The sequence below is a fragment of the Aythya ferina genome (genome assembly GCF_964211825.1).
Source record: "Aythya ferina genome assembly, chromosome: Z".
Classification (NCBI taxonomy): domain Eukaryota; kingdom Metazoa; phylum Chordata; class Aves; order Anseriformes; family Anatidae; genus Aythya; species Aythya ferina.
The window spans coordinates 73,440,403-73,460,030 of record NC_140299.1 but is presented as its reverse complement, the minus strand read 5'-3'; the positions used below and the strand labels follow the sequence as shown (position 1 = coordinate 73,460,030).

At 39.7% G+C, this 19,628-nt stretch overlaps 1 protein-coding gene and 1 long non-coding RNA gene across 4 annotated transcripts in view; one reads left to right on the top strand and one right to left on the bottom strand.

Annotated features, from left to right (window-relative positions):
- Window positions 1–966: 966 nt before the first annotated feature.
- On the bottom strand, window positions 967–13,550 carry LOC311427065. 2 transcript variants are annotated; one of them, XR_014687191.1, is made up of 5 exons: window positions 12,372–12,504; window positions 11,113–11,385; window positions 8,738–8,838; window positions 4,537–4,644; window positions 967–1,040 (listed from the first exon to the last, which is right to left on the bottom strand). It is a non-coding gene; the product is annotated as an uncharacterized lncRNA (long non-coding RNA). The 2 variants fall into 2 exon arrangements; XR_014687190.1 differs by lacking the exons at window positions 967–1,040; window positions 4,537–4,644; window positions 8,738–8,838; window positions 12,372–12,504 and adding an exon at window positions 13,429–13,550 and having other exon boundaries at window positions 10,479–11,385.
- Window positions 12,135–19,628, top strand: part of LOC311427063 (atrial natriuretic peptide receptor 1-like) — a 58,493-nt gene continuing 50,999 nt past the window's right edge. For both annotated transcript variants that reach the window (XM_084504052.1, XM_084504051.1), the window contains exons 1-2: window positions 12,135–13,270; window positions 13,740–13,884. The gene's annotated coding sequence lies outside the window, so the exon portion shown is untranslated. The remainder of the gene's footprint in view (window positions 13,271–13,739; window positions 13,885–19,628) is intronic.

Here is a 19,628-nt window from a genome sequence, read left to right as displayed (position 1 = left end):
ATCTCTTCAGTACAGACTCTTCTCACATCTGAAACAAGAAGCAGCTCAATTTAGAGCAATATTGGGATAAACAGAAGTGATCTGCACGGTCCAGTGTATAATACTTACAGTGTGGAATAGGCAGAGCCCTAAAGAACCAAAGCTGCTGTTTAACAGAGATTCCAGCAGCCACAGAGATGAATATGTATGTAAACACATGCCTACAACATATGGCATGTGTTTCACAGTAGTTCCTCTGTATCTGATGAGAGGAAGAATTCCTTTCCTAAGAGCACAGCAGAAACCAGAGCTGGTTTTGTTCTGAAGACCAACCTACAAGCTTGGCCTAAGGGTCAAACTGCAGAGGACAAGGCAGAAGTCAGCCACAGTGTACACTGCTGTGGAGACCCAGGAGATGACTTTTTATCCCGAGGTCATCATGTGCCTCTGTTACCTAAACACATGCAAGAGGAAATTAAAATTTCCAGGCTCTGATTCTCAATGGTCTCAGCAATAAATGCAATGAGATGTGGAGGACAGCCATGAACTACCCAGAAGTGATTATGGTTTGCAGTTTTACAGATGCTGTTCTTTGGCATCTCAGAATATAACTGGCGAGCCCTTTCCAAGTTCAGAAAAGTTATGGGCAATACAGCTTTTAAACGTCATCTGCTTCTCTCTGTTCCCTACGTCTTGAATGCACCAAGTATCCTCTGCTGCTCCTGACAGAGCTCAGCAATAGGTATGGGCAAAGAGATCTACACGTGCAGGGGCTTTTATTTTTTATCTACGTCTTGCCCATTTTCCTGGCCTAACTGTCTCTGTCTCTGAGGCTCTCTGCACAACAGGTTGCATGGACCACAACACCTTCACCTGATACCAGAATTTTCTAGTGGAACCAGTCCAAAGATGCTGCTCTCCAGCAAGCTGGTCTTCAGCACAACACAGGCTCAAGGGCAAGTCCTGCTGCATCAGCAACCAAATTATCTCCTAACAGTTTGATCCAGTATCACCCATCCCACAACAATAAGCTCTTCAGCCAGAGAATGAATCATCCAGAGCTGGGAAAAAAGGAAAAAAGACATACAGGTTTAGGTCATCAGTGAGAACAATACTTAAAGAGTCGATAGCATAAAGTAAATAGCTTAATATTACAACTGCATTTGCATCCATACTTGCTTTTCACCAGATCACATTCTTTACCCAACTTATTCCCACTACCAACTTGGAAACAAAACACTGGATTTTTGTAGGAACTGGAAAGAATTTCCTTCTTCTCACCTTATAGTCATAGGATTGTTATTTCAGACCTCAAGGTGTTCTCTGTTCATAATGCAAAGAGCAGCATGGTACAGTTTCATAGTATCCAGAGGAATTTCAGTATGGTTAAGTTTTATGCAAATATAGTTTTGGGACACTTCTGTTTATGCAAGAGGGAGAAAAAAAAAGTCAGTATCTGTTTCTTAACTATAAAGGTATTCACTGATCCTACTTCACAACTGCTTCTGTTTTTGCATTTGAGCAATCAGTACTGCAGATAGAAATAAAGATTCCCGTCACTTCTGATGCACAAACACGCAGGCTTTTTAACATCATCTCCAAAAGCGGTGTTCAGGTCTTTGCTGAGCTGCTGCTCCTCTCTTGCTCTCCCTGTCATCCATATGTTCAATTTTAAATGTTCTCTGGGTGGACTTGAGCACGTGCCCAGGACCAGAGAGTTTGGGATCCTTGCTCTGTAACATCTCACCACTGCTGCCCCTCTCCTGGCAGCTCTGCGGCAGGACTTGACAATGACCCCAGAGAAGCCTTCGCCCTGCCACATCCTGCAGCACCGGGCAGCAGCAGCTGGGCGAGCTATCTGTCATGCCTCTGACATAACACAAACCCGAGGCTGTGGGGGGAAGCAGGTGGCACATTTCTGCAGGTGCCTTGGCAGGAGTGTTGCAGCCAGCGAGTCTGACCATCCCCGGCATGTGGCTGAGCTTCCAGGCACCCTCACCACTGTTTAAAGAAGTCGTGCTATTCCTGCAGGTGCTCCTGGGCAACAGCTTGGAAAGCAAGTGTTCAGCCATATGGGGCCCTGGGCATGGAGCCACCGCTGTGAGATACGTTTGGCACGTAGGCTGCTGTCCGGGAGGAGATTAAAGCACGTCGCTACTGGTGGCAGGGGAAAATGAGACTCACACATGGCATGCCACTGGTCGCAAGCAAGGTGGGTTGAACTCTGACTTCCAAGATGAGGGAGGCAAGGGTGGCATAAAACTAGAAACAGAATGATCACCAGTGTGGGTCTGGCAGGACATCATATACTAGATGTGGCTGAAGAGGAGGGAAATGAGAGCAAGCATCCAAAAGTCTGTGGTTAGTCGTGTCTGCAGGAATCCCCCACGAACACACTTTTTGTCCTTTCAGCTAAGCTCACAGGAGGCAAACTGTGAACGTGAGGGTATATGTCCCTGAAACAGCCATGATCGCAGGCAAATTTGAATAAAGAATTTCAAGGAAATAAATAAATAGATAGCGCACACACACATATTCATACACAAAAGTTGGAAATGATTAAATATTTTGTCCAGAAATTAAAAATAAATAAAAGTACCTGATTTCTTCATGAACTCTTTTACAGTAAGAGTGCAGGCTATAGCTATGTTGCACCCTTAGGTATGCTTCAGTTCAACTAGGTGTTTCTCTCTCTCCTCACTGTTCACTGATTTCCTTCTAAATATAGGGACTTTCTTCTGTGATGGCCTGACTTGACTCATCATGGTAATTTTCATCTTATATTTTACCCAAAAATAAGATTATGCACTTGATATAACTGCATACCAAATAGTAAATACTCAGAGTGGAAAGTTTATGAGCTAAAATGTCTAGATGAATAGGAATGAGGCTGCATATATTTGCAAAACAGAAGGATTCAACAGAGGAGGGGCATAAATTCATTATTTACACTTACAACAAGAAAAGCTATAGTTTTAAAAATTTAGTGACATGCTGTGCATTGCACTGCCTTGCATGATGCCCAGGAGAACATCTATTTTAATTAAACATTGTGTTTTTAGGGTGTTCTACTTATTTTCTCACCCTACATACTAAACTGTCTTGCACAAGAGATCTGGCACCCAGGACTATGGGCAAGACCAGAAAAAAATAAATAAATAGATCTAGATCTTTTGATGACCCATTAAATAATAAGAAACAGCTTTCTCACATTCTTGGTGTCACTGAATACATTAGTTACTGCTTGCTGACCATTAGCAAAACAAACAAACAAACAAACAAAATATTACTGTCCCTTAAAATCAAATTTAATTGCCAACTACACATTCAGGTATGCTGTACCAGTGGAAATTCTTCTATTATCTATCTCCACCACTTTCATAAAAACTTCAGAGTGTTCAACATCAGCAATATAGTTAGGCAATAGTTTAATGGAACAGCATCCAAAAGAATGACACGCAGACCAGCTAAAGTGTGAGACCACAGAGCTCTTGAACTGAATCCACTCCCCATGTTAATAAACTAGCAGAACTCTTTCCTGGCAAGACTGACGACATATGGAAAAAATACAACACTGAATATAAACACCGCAACCTTTAAACTTCATTCTCCAAGCCAGAGCCAAAGAGATGGTATCAGCTTCATGTCACAGAAACTTCAGTTGTGGTACCATTTTACAGGCACTCTGGCATGTGTTTAAAAAAAAAATCAACGTTTAATTGTAAGAAGGTCTTGTAAGATTATGTAGTACAAGCATTGAAGCAGAAATCTGTAGTAGGTGATGAAGAAAACAAACAGTAGGCAATGGCAAGTAATAACAGGCTGCCTCTCAAGTACCTCACAGTGGACAGCAATCCCCTGAGATGAATGGCAGCCTGGCTGCAGCCATCTGGGCACTTTGCTTTGGAAAATAAGGTGGCACAAGGCCACCCCAGCTATCCTACCCTATGTGACTGCAAGAATCCCCTCTACCTGGTGGGAGCACCTCCCTCAGGGTGTGCAGCATGGGAAAGCAGTGCTTGTATTTATTAGTGGTCCTCTCATATGCTAGTTATTAAGAAGACTTTACAGAAACAGTGGGGTTAAAAAGGGAAGCTCCTAAGAACTCCAGACGTTCATGCAAAGCAAACATGAAGGGACTCCCTGCTTAGTATTACAGAGCTTTTTCAGATGCAAGGTACAAAACACGACCTGGAAGGACTTGATGTCATTGCCATTGCTGAAGGTAGACAGCAACAATTCATACAGGAGAGAAATGCAGGGAAATGATACTGTCATGATAATACAACACTGGCACCCAGTGGTTTTACAACGAGGGCACGTTTGTATTCTGTGTTTTCTTAGAAATGTTGCTGTACGAAACAGACTCCTGATGCATCTCTTTGGTTAAGAAACTTAGACACACTTTGCCAGCTAAGACTAGATTAAAGACTATGACTTGTTCCTAAGAAGAATGCACAAAGTTTCAACTATTTGTGATTCAGTTTTGGCACTTGATAATGTCATTTGCTGCAGAAGAAATAAGAAAGTGCTTAGGTTCTGTACAGGTTCACATACCAGGTCATCTGGTTTTCTGCAGTAATCTCCTTCTGTGTGAGAAGATTCGTTGAGCTGGTAGTCCTGTCCTTAACTCACACTTATGCCATGTTCTGTTTTGTTGTTTACCTGCAAAAGTGTTCAGCATAAGACAATACAGTCCCCTGAGCTTTCTTCTTTGTGCTATGCTAAGAGGAGTAGATTACCTTTGAGTTATGCATATGTGCTATTAATATTCCAAGGAACATTTTGAGTATGAGGTACAACAGGAAAAATACTTTTAGCACTTTATTTGTGACGGAATACAAAATGTTGTGGAGAATCAATTTTTCTTAATTTCAGCATATGCAAACTTGTTATCTCTTCATATAATAACTTTACAGTTAGTCAGTGTAATAACCTGAAGAAGAGATCTACATTGCAAGGGCAAAACACAGTAAATAAAGAGGGAAATCATACTCCACTCCTCTCAAAAGGAGTCCAAGGACTCAGAGACTACCACCTTCACAGTTGTAGAGAAGACTGAAGAAGAAAGCTCTACACATTCAGTGATTTTGTGGCCATGGGAACATGGAATCCGTCTTTTTCTTAAATTTCTTTGAAGCTCTTGTCTCTGACAGAGACAAAAGGGAGCAGTCAAGAATATGTTTGGCATGCAGTAGCTTCTTTGCATTACAAGATACAATCCGAAGCCTACTTTCTCTCAGAAAAAAATGAGCAGACGAGAACCAGGAAATAATATGTTGTGAGGGCACTAACAGGAAAGAAAGGAACAGGCATAGGCTTGTTTATGCAGGACTTAATTGCAAATGGTAGCAGTATTAAGCAGGGAACACAGCTGGCCAAAACACGTGGCTTTGCAGTTGAATTCAAGCAGTCAAATACTGTGCGCAGCAGGCAAGGGAAGCAGTTCCTCAATAAATATGCTAGCAGCAATAGCTCTGGGGAGAGCTTTTCTTTGGTCCACAATGAAAAAGAGGTTGAACATGCTCAGATGTGCACATGCATGCTCTGTGTCAGACTGAACTTCCTCTGCTGTCTCCTGCCACTCTGTCCTGGGACTGTAGGAAAGCAGTTCATTCAAGGTAATGCCTTCACCCTCTTGGCAATGGTGGGTGACCGAAGCAGAGGATCAGCAGGTGTTGATAGGGACTTCTCCATCCATCCACAGCATCATCTTTCAGATGCTGCAGAACTCAGCCAGGCTCAACACCATGAGTGTAAAAGCTTCTGCAGACCATTACCTGCATCATGGACTTAGCAGCGTGTTTGTTTTCTTTTATTTTTAACAACTTTGTCCCCAAATTGTGACTTTTTAGGTGTATATCTTACGGTAAACCTCCCAAGAGTGTATATTTGAAATTCTGATTCCTCAATGCTTGTATGCTTGTACATTCACGAATGTACATACATTGCTCAACCAGGATCTTTACTGAAGGAGCAATGCAAATAAAATTAAATAACTCACAAAAATAAACACTCTAAACCTCATTGGCATTCCTGTCTTTACAACAGTTCTCAAATCCTATAATAGCCCAGCCTTAAACCAATACTGAGAAATAATTATCACTTTATCCTGCCTGCAAAACAGTATAAAACTGGATGGTTCTGTTGAGCTAGAGAACGATGGGAGAGCACAGTTTACAAGATGAGACTTGTCACAGCTTGAAACACCCCCCTCTATATGTCTGCTCTTTCTTTTTAAAGAAGCACTTGCACAGTGGCTCACATCTGATCCAGCTCAGTAACATAAGAGTGTTCCCATTTATTTCCATAAGAAAAGAAAGAACGCTATAGCCCCGAGTACATTCCAAGAAAATGGCTTAGACTCAGACTATATTATAGCAGATAATGCAGTTGCCAGTGGGCAGAAGGTTACAAGGCCCACTTCATCTGTGTATGTTTTATCTCTTCCTGTTTTTCCTCAAGCACTCACACCTCCTTCAGACAGAGATTAACTTTTTATTTAATTAGAAAAACAACAGAACAGAGTAAATGTTATTTTTTTTCCCTTTCTTTTCACATTTGAACAGTTTTCAGGATTATAAATTCCACTGTATTAAATATCATTCAAACATGAGACCAGATGTCTTCATGTTTACAACACATTCTTTTGGCGTAGCTTGTCAAAACAAAGTCAGTCTTGGAAAATTTGGATGCGAGTGCTTTCATGCAAGTGGCCTCCAGTGCCTTTGTCAGTCCTGGCTGTTTAAAACCATGTATTTTTAAATCAAGTGCCCAAGTGTCCTCTGGTCCTTCTGAACACAATATCCTCTTTAATTTAGATGCTAGTTTAGCTTCTATCTCTCATTCCTTTGACAGTTTGAAATTCCTTATCTCGTTGTCTGATCAAGCAGGCACCTATGAAGGGTTTGTGCCCTCTTACAGAATCATGGAATGGCTTGGGTTGGAAGGGACCTTAAAGATCAGCCAGTTCCAACTTCCTCCAGATGTCCTTTGCAAGTACATAACACTGACAGGCAAATAAGCACTAAACAGCATGTCTACTTCATGTTTTGGTATCTCCCCTCATCCCACACCAGAAAGTATAGAGTGACAAAAGTAGATTTTAACAGGATGTGTTTGGTGGCTTAAGAAGATACAATATTTACAAATACAGGATTTTGTTCCTTAGATTCAAACATTCAAATACAGCTTTGTCTTCTATATTTGTCAAAATGTATTGTCTTCTAAATTATATAGTCATCTACTTTTTGTTAGAAAGATGTAGGTCTCCACAAGGATTCAAGAAACAAGTGTTTTTAAGAGAACATACTTTGTTGTTGTCTGAAGTGGTCTTCATTAATATCTAAAATGTGTATTCCTGAGATAAATTTACAAGGATTAGTGGAATGGAGAGCTGTCATGAAACTGAATGAAACTGTAATCTTACTAGAGTATGTAGACTTCTACATAAAGCAGGCAAGCAGGCAATTAAAAAGATGCCATGTGCTCTGAAGTCTCTGTTATTCATGCCAGATGCTGCAGTCCCTATTATTTATACAGTTTAAGACCTTTCTGAAAAATATCTCCAACTTTAATATATATTTCCAGACGGAGTTACAGAAATTATCAACACAGAAAGAATGAACCCTGCTCTTGTAGCAAAACTGTGTGCAGCAGAGGTCCAGAAGTTGTACCCAAAATTCATCAGAGGGACACACAGTTGTTGATAAGAGCAAAGCAAGGTTTTGTTTTGCAATGCTTTTCTTTTTTTTTTCTTTTCTTCCATTGTCATTCCCTTAACTGTCTCTTGTTACAGGTGAGCATGGCTTTGTCTGGACTCTTACTTAAAAGCAAATAAAAACCTATATTAAAGTTAAAACCCAGGTTGTATCTTTTTAGAGCTGTGGGACCTACTTCAGGACTTAGCAAATCCTTCAGAAAAACAAACAAACAAACAAACAAGCAAAAAAAACCTTAGTAAATAACTTTTTGTTTGTTTTTTTTTTCACCTCTTAAACTTGTACATGTAATTTCCAGCAAGCAAATCTGAGAGTTTGTATTTTTGAGACAATATTGGACAGATTTCTCGTGGCTATTGAGGATAGTGCCTTTTTTTAAAATACAGTTCTCCAGAAACTACCTATTTTGTAATGCAAAGGGTTGGTTCTGTTACTCACTTTATGATGAATACATGTCTTGCATGGTCACTATTTGAAATTTTACTGTTTTACTGAGGCTTGTAAGGTTACTATTTAGAAGGCTGCAGCTTAGAAAACCATGGAAGTTACAGGAGATCACTGTGCGTTATCAGCAAAGTGATGCAGCTGACAAACTGAGCTTGAGAAGCCACTCAGTGACATGGCAGGATTCTGTGCCAGAGCACAATCCATCTTTTGTCCCCCACATACTGGACCTCCAAACTCGATCACTATGAAATCCAGTCCCTTTTTCTTGAAAACTGTTTAACACACTAAATGCAAGTCCTGCCTTTGCTAGGAAGGGTCAAAATGTAGTCACTCTGTGTTCTGTGCTCTCTGTTATGATATGGGAGACACATGGGAACAGTTCAGAGACAGAATATTTTCTTAGAATATCTTCATAGTGCAGTACAGCCGTGTACCACTAAGTCAGGTGAAGAGACAGGGCATCACACAGCCATAAAACAGAAACTCTTCACTTTTCTAAACTGAATGGCAGCCTGATCTGATGGCAGCCACTGTTAAAAGTGTTCTGCACTAAGTGGTCTAGCACAAAGGTTGTTTTCTTCCCAGCTCACCTTCCGGCTGGTCTCATCTCAGGAGGCCTGATAGCTTGCAGCACATGTTTCCTGCAGGCAGGAGGAAAACAAATCTGTCCTCAGAGTCACTCCTGTGCTCCCTGTGCAACCCAGAAGGAAAGGCAAGGTAATTTAGTGAGGCTTGCTATGGCAGAGTTATTTTAGCCAAGCACTGTGCAATGAATTTGAATTAAACAAAATGATGTGGTTCTGTCAAACATACTACCAAGCTGAAATCAAAAACCCGTTTACATTTTACAGTTCAAAATTGAAATCAGAGTTTCCAAGGCTGCCACATCCTGGAGAAAAACAGAATTCATATAACATGCAAGATACAGAAATTCACTACTCAAGTAACTTAATGACTGCGCTAGTTTTATAATACTCATGGATGTGTAAAGAACACCCCTAAATACTCTAATCCCTTTTTATTTTTTATAAATAAGCCATGAACCTTCAGAATGGTTTCAGAATAACTTGCTGGTAGCTGCTATTCAATGCAAAGCTCACGAGGACAGTGAATATGTATTTTTCCTGAAGTGCTCAATTCAGTACCCAGGAGAAAGTCCAGAACCTTTGTTCTATCTGTCATGTATTCGTGTCTGCTACTTCAGACACTCTTCAAAAGGTTGTGACTCACAGCGTGCTCCAAATGCCTATCAATTCAAGACTTTTCTTCTCTCCTGCCCTTCTAGGCAAAGGGTGGGAAGCTGAAGAGCAAACAATGGACTTACTGTATAAGGAAATAGACTGCACATACTAATTTTTATACACACATCTAAAAGACTTTGACCACGTATGACTTCCTTTTGATATGTGTAACAGTTCTGCTTGCAGAATCTCATAGGATCAACCCCAACACATTGTTTAGTGTGACAAAATTGTCAAAACACTCACACCCAAAAAACTCATTATATTGAACATTTTTTTTAATTATTATTATTTTTTATTTCTTAACAGTGTTTGGATTGGTAATTCATCTTTTTGAATACATATCTGCATGGACTCATGCATGTCTAATGTAAACATAAATGCAAGCATTTTCTAGAAATAATTAACCGGACAATTGGTCACAAAACCTTAACTTTTTGAAAAAGTTTTTTGAGCAAATTAAAAGCAGCATTTTTAATGGTGTTACTTTTGCCCTGTGATTTCTAAGGTGACAGGCTGAATTCAGCCTCGCTCAGCAGGAACTGAAAGCTGCCATTATTTAACAGCTACTTACTGGCACATATGAAATGAACTGACACAGTTAACTTGGCCCAAACAGGGCTATAGTCATGAAAATGGGAACGCTTTTTGCCCTTAAATAGGGCACAAGGATAATTCACCAGCATACACTGTAATTTAATTATGGAATGCAGTAGTGGGTTAGCAGCTATCCAACAAATGCATTTTAAAGCATTCCCATTGGAAAACTTCTGGAATATGTTGTCCAGTAGTGATTTTCACATTTTTTTAAAGTGAGAAATCATAAACTAAATCTAGCTGAAATTTCATACATTTATGAATGACATCATAGGAAGCTATTGTCATATATTTAATTCTACCAAACAGAAAAATGAGATTTTTCTACAAACTTTACTCACACTTAGAAGTGTTTTGCTCTATCCGTTGCTATCTACTAAAATATGTAAGCGATTTATTTCTAAACAGAGTTTCTTCCTCTTCATTAGTCAGGCAGCAAGCTCACTATCCTCCAAGTATGTTATCTGACTTTCAAGCAGGAACGTAGTACATATGCACGATCATACACAGCATGCAGTTCTTTATATTTTACATTTATCTTACATCTCCAGTGACAAAAATTTGGCAAAAGAAAAGGCAGGTTACTAGACAGGCAGTTAGTTCTTTCTTTTAAACTGGCACAGAAAATTTCTTTGTTCTCCTATAATTAATTCTATTAATCTTCAAAGAGCTTAATAGGCAGCGCTATACATTTCTGTACTTAACACTACTCATATTAGTCACATACCTGAAGTTAAGTAAGAACTGAGATTGTGGTATAATAAAATCTGAGCAATGCTAAAGGAGTGTAAAGTCAGAAACCATTTGTTGCGTGGATGGCTAACAGAAATGTCAATACAGCAGCTGTGTTTCCATAGCTGCTTAGGTCTCTTTCCTTCATTGATAATCATGCTCCAAAACATGTATAAGGACCTTACACGAACTACTTCCAAATAAGAAAAAGATCGTTTTCTTAGTATTTCTCTAGCCATTAATGCCTTCCAGTGCACATATTTACAACATATAGCTTAGCTATTCCTACAAATTTAAGAAGTAATGTACATTATCAATATAGCACGGGAAATACAGAAAATGAAAATGTAATGATTGCAAATTCAGAACGGAGTATTAAAAGCTGCAAAACTTACGTCTAATTAAGTATTTTCAAGGTGCTGAAAAAGCTCTGCAGTTTCACGTCGAGCCCCAGTACTCTCCTGCACTTGCTTTTGGTGAGTTTTCTTTGTACCACACAATCAGCAGGGTCATGCAGCCGTTACTTAACAGACTCTCCACAGGTGTGTACACCTGTGAAGGACCCCAATATACCTCATCTTCTGACCGTATACCTGATCTTCTTCACCCTGTACTACAGCCTGCAGGTCTGCCTTGAGACGTTCAAGGTTACTCTGCAACAGGTTACTCTGCAACAGAAATCAGAGTGAGTAGAAGCATCGAAAAACAATTAGCAGCCTTTTACCACCCTGAGCAATCACACTACTGACTAGTATGCAATTTTAAATAGATCGGTACTGCTAATTAGAGACTATTATTCACTTTCATAGCATTTTTTCCCTAAGTTTTTCAGGGCTATATATTCACACCATTTCAGTGTGATAGTCTTAAATATGAAATCCAACTCACCATTTTATCCTCACAACATCAACAGGAAAACACTATCCTAATTTAAGGGAACTATGCCACTGAAGCAGCCTGTTCCAACACAGGATGAGTATGGGTCACCTATGCAGATGACATTACCAATATGCTGCCATGGCAAAACCAGAGAAATTTAAGAATTGTGTTTGAGATCTCTGCTTTACTGAGCAATTCTACCTCTCTTTGGGGACATTTTTATGGAAGAAGGCCAGAAAAAGAGGGCCAAATGACTCTCTAATGGGTGTGCTAGTTAAAAAATGTGTTTATAATAGAACTGGATAGAAGACACTGATGTTTTTGTCATGTTGTCTTACTTCAGTTCAGCAACGCCATCTGGGATAAGTTACTTATGTTTGGTACTGGACCTATATTTGTATTCTGTGAAGTGCATGTTCCCGGTTTAGTATTTGTTTCTACTTGGTTTAGTCTACTGGAACTGCCACAGCTGCTTATGCTCCAGAAATTCCAAGAAAAAAGAAAACTTCTGAACCTACGGCTTTTTTTTTTTTTTTTTTTTTTTTTTTTTTTTTTTTTTCTGAGAAAGCTCTCAGCAAGTTAGACCGCATCACACAGTATGCATTTTTTGCATGAGGAAATTTTATTGTGTGATAATAACCAGTAAGCATTTGGCTCATGTAAGCTCTATCAGCTTGTCTTTCAACAGAGATCAAATAGAGAAGGGGAAAAAGAAAAAAGAAAAAAGTGTTTTTCCCTTTTCCATGAGATATGGACACACAGCTTACAGACCTACCTGAGTACTGACTGAATTTTGCTTTCACGCTATGAATTAAGCTGCAAAACACCCAAGTAGCAAGGAAATCACAACAGGGCTACAGGTTTTCTAGTGTTAGCCTCGATCCGCTGGTCAGTACTTGAAGGTTTTGGCCGCAGTGATCACCTGAATGCTTCCACAGTGAGTGGAGGAGACAACCACAAGGCATGGCACTGAACACTGGTCTTCAAAGAAGTAGAAACTGGGGACACCTGAGTGTCTAAAATGATTTTTTGTTTGTTTGTTTGATTGTTGTTTTTCCTTTTTCTTCCCTGCACCTCATCCAGCTCTTTATACTCTGAGGCAAACAGCAGTTCTCTGTCACATGGAGTAGGTGGGGAAAGCAGCAGGAGCAGCTGTCTGCACCCCGGAGGCCAGAAGGGGAAGGCAGGATGGAGGACAGGTGGAGACAACACCACCCAACAGCTGAAAATCCCCAGAAACGCAAGTGCTGTCCACTCAATGAGGCATCAGGATGGTGGAGTGGGGGGACCCATTTTGGAGAGCCTGCAGCAGCCATGCTGCAGACAACATGAAGGCCAACCCTATAACTGTCCCCCAAGTGGCTGCCAGGTGCCAACTACTCGTGTCTTTCTCCCCGGGCTCCAGCAGGTAGACATCCTCTGACCCTCACTGCCTACCTCCTCCAGCCTCCGCCGTGGCAGGAGGTAGCCCTGACAGCACACCGTGGCTGCCCGGCCATGCCCCCAGGCTACCCGCCGCCATCTTCCCGGGTGGCCCCAGGCCGCCATCTTCCTTCAGGGAGCCGGGGGGAGCAGGGGGCAGCCAATGTGTTATGCAAATCTGCCATCTGCTGGTGTTAAACGGATGTTAAACGTCTTAAATGGATGCTTAGAAGAGCCAGCCTGAGCAAATTAGTAAAGAGCAGCCTCCCCTTTCCACCTCCTTCCCCCCTTCCCCCCCCAAAAAAGTGCGGTGGAGATTGAGAGTTGCACATAGCATACCACATGCTCTCTCTCTCACAGCAGACTTACAAATCCACTGGGTTTGGCATTTTGGACATGCAGTCCTTTACCTTGATTTCTTCCCTGTCAGGCTGCATGTTCTGGTGCTGTGTGGAGCCTTCTGTGCCCCTATAGGTACATACTCCTGAGCTCTGGGCTTCCACTGCACACTCTGCCTTCTCCTATGGCTGCCACCATGCTGTGAGGATGAGAAATATGAAAGCAAAGAGCATAAACTAGGAATCTGGATAAGATCCTTACCCTCAATTACAGGACAGCTTGTTGAAACTGAAGATGAAATACATTTTCAAGCCTAGTAAAACCAGCTGAGAAATGTTTGCTGACCGGTAACTGTCTCTCTCTCCCTCTCTCTTTTTTCCAGTAGGTAACAATGTTGAGATGGAAGCATTTTTCACAACCTTGTCTCATTTTTAACCTGAAGTGATGCTGTAGCTCTGGGACAGCGAGGAATTGATCATATTTCCACATTTCTGCTGGAGCTCTTCTCCACAACCCTTTAGCTGCAGGTATGCTGGTTGTGATGCAGACATTTGGCTACAAAACCAACGTCATCAGTAATAAATAGTCTAATTTTCATTTCAAATAATTGTCTATTAACTTTTACTGAACTAAATCCAATATCTGAAAAAAAGCAACATCTCCTATGATTATATATGGATTTAAATTAAATGTTTTATGACAAAGAATAAACTTTTGTTTGTAACCAGCAGGTGGCAGTTATAGATTGTTACAGCTGCCACTTACTCCTGGTAACTGAGTAACTGCAGGTTATAGGTCTCTTATCAGATACAGGTTTCATTATTTACATTTGACTGTTTTAGCTATCATTCTGTCAGTAAAAATGCTGCCTAAGTGTGGTGGTTTCACCCTGATGGACAGGTAAACTCCACCACAACTGATCTCTCATTCCCCATCTTCAAAGGGAGAGGGGGGAGGAAAGTAGGATGGGAAAGAAAATTTTCTTTTTCTTTCCCTTCAGGGTCACAGGTTGGGATAAGGATAATTTAATTAAGGGGAAATGAAAGAGTAAAACAACAAGAAAACAAACAAACAAAAGACAAACAAAGGTTTTGTGGAAGCCAAGAAAGTGACAAAGTGATTATTCTCTACTTCCCATCAACAAGTAATCTTTGAGCGCATCTTGGGAAACAGGGCCTCAATACATGTAGTGGATATTTGGGAGGACAGACATCTCAGTGATGAGAGTCCCACCCCATTTCTTCCCCTTCCCAGCTTTTACTGCTGAGTGTGACACCATATGGCATAGAATATCCTTATCCTTTATGTCAGTCTAGGGCAGCTCCCCTGGGGATGTACCCTCCCCAGCTCTTGCCTAACCCCAGCCTGCTGGCTCTGGGGGGCACTTGAGAGAGTTTTGATGCTTTGTCAACACTGCTCAGCATCAGAGAAAACATTGGTGTGCTATTAGTGCTATTCTAGCTACAAGTGCAGAGCACAAACTATATGGGATGCTGTGGGGAAAGTTAACTTCATCCCAACCAGACCCAGTACACCAGGGCACCAAGAAAGCAGTTCTGGAAATCAGCTGATTGCAGCAAGACTGTAGATTCCTGACAGGTTTTTCTAGATTTTTGAATGCAGTCCTTAGTTGTTCTCTGGAAAGTCTGACTAGTGCCAAGTAATTGGTTCAATGGCTTACATGATTTTGAACATTTTTCTTTTGCTGTTATTCATCTTCTAAGAAGTAAGGAAGTACAAAGTTTTGAACTAGTTTTCAAGGAACATCTCTGCAAGAAACTTTATGCAGTATTTTGGAAAAGTGACTGATTTGTTTTGATTAGAAAAGTAATTTGCTTTCTTTATTCTTTAATATCTAATTGACACATTCGTTAATATTTGTAGGCAAATTGCACTTTCTCCAACCCAGCACTGTAGCTAAATGGTCAAAAGGCTATGTAACATATTTTCTTTTAGTTGTTTAATTTAACCTGCTACCAAATATTTAAGAAGCTCTGTGTTCTTAAGTATGTAGGGACAGTGTATGAATGGGATAACATTTTCATTACTCATTTGAGATGTTCCTACTTCCAGTCTCACAGGCATTATAGTGAATTGAGAAACAATGCAACTTCAGTGGCCTGGAATAGTGCATTCATATTTTAAACATATTAGTGAGACCCAAAAGTGTGCTTTTGATCCAGAATACCATATACTCTGTGAACATGAGTTCACAGGACATTTTCAATATTAACGGTACCAGTTAATTTTGAGAAATAAAATGACAAGAAAGAAAGTGAAGCTGTAATAGGTACAAAGTCTAGGAATGCCAGGAAAGTCAACAGACTTCTGTTGACTAGACTGGAAGAATAAACTTTCAAGTGTTCCAGTTTTCAAGTGCTGAAGCTATGCAGAATTTCAGTGTCTTTCAGCACAGGCAATTGTCTTGCTGACCAAGGGATGAATGGTGGTTCTCACCATGTATCCTTAGCCTGCACTGTGATCTCTAGCAAGTCACAGAACATTTCCATGCCTTAATTTCTTATCTGCTAGCACAGACCATAAAGCTTTAACCATTGACCTTCAATGCATGCTGGGCTATTTTGAATCTTATCAAGGAGCCAATTTGCAAAAAGACTGCTCAACATGTTAGCTCATGTATAGACGTGCACATCATTAACAAGCATCTTAGGATGGACAGAGACATCATCCAGGTACTACGGTTGCTGAGCGGGAGTTAGCAGGTATAATCTGGTGTTTTATAAAGTGCAAAGTATCCTGCCTGAAGGACAAACTGTCTTGTGCACTGCTAAGTCAGTGCAGTAACAGCAACTGTGTATTCCAGACTGGAGTTACGGTCTGGAGCCACATGGATTGTGGCAATCCAAACTGTCAGTACAGACTGGATGACAAGTGGATTCCCAAGATTACACAACATCTTGAGTCAAGCAGGCCAGTGCATTATAGAGTTTTGAACTGGGTTCTTTGACAATGTTTAAGGCTGCCACTTGACTGCTTTTATTGAAGAAAAATGTAATAATAATAAAAAATAAAATATATTTCACAGGTATTAAAAACTGTCTTCTAAACAGGAGTGGAAACAGATGAGAATAAACACTTAGATCTACATTTATCACAGTCTAACTGGAAGCAGAAACACCAGCATTGGTAATAATATCGGGATATTAGAATTTGCAAATTGTGTTCAGAATCTCTGGTGTTTCAGCTCATTTTTAAGAAAGGGGCTAAAAGGATATTCAGGTTTCTGAATTTTACTTAATGTCAACATGCAACTGCTGTCTAGAGACAAACATGCACACAGATGTAAGGAGTGCTATTTACTTTTACTGGTTGCCCAGCAACAACCATACTTTCACCTTATAAAGATTATTAATTTTTTTTAATCTCCAGGTTGTTATTTAGTCAGTTACGTGCAGCCTTGGTTCAAAAATGTGAAAGATGAAAATAAGTGAAATTAGGCAAAGTACACTGGTACAGAGCAGGTATATGGCAGAGTTATATGCCTCATGTCTGCTGGCCTATAACATCATATGAGCACAATGCCATCTACATTTTGGAAATAAAGTACATATACTTTACAAAATAAATCACCAGACCATTCAAAATCTGTTCATGTAAGGATATCTATTTCCTTTAGGTTTTTGATGTCAGTGGCATCTTAAGAGCATTTTAGTTTAAATCACCTGAGTTAGTGGTAACAGCCTATTCACTGACAGGTTGTTCCCCATCTCTCTTTCTTTCCCTGAAGGAGTTTTCGTCTGTCTACCATTAAGGACTTCACTAACTAAACTGACAGACCATTCTGCTTACACCTGGATAAGAAATTTTTAGACTAGAGCTTTTGAAACGAAAGCTCTAGGGATTGAAATACCCAGATCATTTGGTTAGAAAAGAACAGTAGAGACTTGTAAGTAAGTAGAGACCAGTAAGGTTTTACAAGTAACTTGTAAAACACTTGCAAGATATCTTAAATTAGTCTTCAACAAGAGGGTGTCAGGCACTGGAACAGGCTCCCCTGGGCAGTGGTCACAGCACCAAGCCTGACGGAGTTCAAGAAGCATTTGAGCAGCACTGTCAGACATAAAGTTTGTTTTTTGGGTGTTCCTGGGTCAAGCCAGGAGTTGGACTTGTTGGTCCTTGTTGGACTTGTGGATCCTTATTGGTCCCTTCCAACATGGGATACGCTATGAGTCCATGATTCTAGTCTCATAAGAATGTATACAGGGGTTAAAAATAGCTTGCTTTGCAAAACCACTGAGTAGCTCTTTCACTTTTGGCAAATCAGGACCACATTGATAATGACCAGGCATTTAGGAGTCCTATTTTAAGCAACCATCATAAGTAAGTTTATGTTAAGTGTCTGCACAAGTGCTTTTACCTGCCTCTTTGGCATTGTCTCAGGAGTGATTTACTAAAATTGTACTGCTGTCATTCAGCTGTGCCTACAGAGGGAAAGGTGGAACATGCTTTAACACAATTTCAGTAGCATCCAAATCATCAGCCCCTCTGACATCTTAGCACTGTAGTATTGTTGTTTTTCTGTAAGTAAAAGAAGTGATGAGTCTTTTTTTGATTTTTATTTTTTAACCTCTGGGATCTAGGGTTTTGTCTGTTTGTTTATTCTGACTGCTATACCCTAGGAACTTCAAAGCAGATGTTGTAAAGTCAGTGTTGCCCTGCCTCTCCTATCTACTTAGAGTGCATTCAGTTTTTGAGGTACCCTTGAACAACTACACTTTTAGACTTCCTAAGTCCTCTGAAGTACATTTTCCATTAGAGAGAAAATTGTTGCTTCTTTCTACCACTAGAATATATCCCTTCCCCATCTCCTAGAACCAATTTTCCTCTTTTCTGCAGAAAATAACTCGTAGAGTAAGTGTTTCTAACAGTCTTTTAAACAGGCTAAAAAATATATATCTTTAAATGAAACAGTGAAAAAGCAAGATTTAAGTGAAATCTTTAAGAGCTAAGTTGAAGATAGAGGTCATTAAAAATATATGACTGTCCTCCAAAGAAAAGACATTTAAGTTAGAGATAGAAAAATAGTGGTAAATGAATTATTGTACAAGCATTTTGTTACCATTACTCTACCAATTGTTAAATGAAGGTGAAATTTGCTGACAGGAAAATTGAGTTAATTCTGGCAATTGATATATGCTATATTTTCCCCATAATTTAGCAGAGTAATAAAGGCCAACTGCTCATAATAATAATAATAATAATAATAAAGTTAGAAAGTCCTGAAAAAAGTTAAATCAGTGTGACAGAATCAGTGTCACACAATTATTCATTCTGGGACAGCACACAGAGGGGGAAACAATTTTGAAGGAAATTGAAATATTTCCTGGTGTGCTGAATGCCTGATGCAATCTAGGGAGGGAGAAATTTGGCTCGCAGTTCTGCAGCCAACACTAATTCAAGGTTTGTGAATTTAGAGTAGGATAAGAAAATATAAAGGTTATTCTGTTCTTATTTATCTACACCTTATAAATGCACTGCTGTAATACACATTCATTTTATGCTTTCATTTTACATTGTGACAAAGCTAGAATAAAAAACTTATTTCTGAAGAAATCACTTTCTTGCTGTCATTTCTTTGTGTGGTTCTAACCATCAGTATTTTTACCTTGAACAAATGAGACACTGACCAGAACTTCAAGTCTCTGGTAACAATGAATGAATGTCACATATGCAGAATTACGTTTGTGATTTTTCTCATCCTAGGACCATACGAGTTAAAAGATGTTTGTTGTTGTTGTTGGTTGGTTGGTTATTTTTTAAGTAAGAAACAGTAAGAGTTAATAGAAGAGCAACACCCTGACTAGTGAGATCACTAAAAAAAATATTATGTTAAGAACAGTAATATTTACCCTACCTAAATCCAAGATAGTGAACTTTCAAAGAATTATTACAGAAAACTTATGCATAAAAAGGCCTCATTACCAGAGTTACCCACTAAGACACATTAATCATACATGGTCATTTATGATCTTTAATTATAGTTTTGATTTTGCATGGCTGACCAGGTGGAAACTTGCCTTACTCTTTGGTTGTTTTGTCTAAATGTCCCTGCTGTGAATATGGATCTCTCTCTTTCATTCTAAAAGCAAATCACTTAGTAAGAGTTGAAGGCACAGGCAGAGCCATGAATTTGCAAACATAGTTGAAAAATCTATATTAGACATGTGACTGGAATTTATTTTGCCTACATGAAAACATAATTTGCATGGCATTTCTTAAAAGATGTTTAAATTGCTTGGATTCTGGCAAT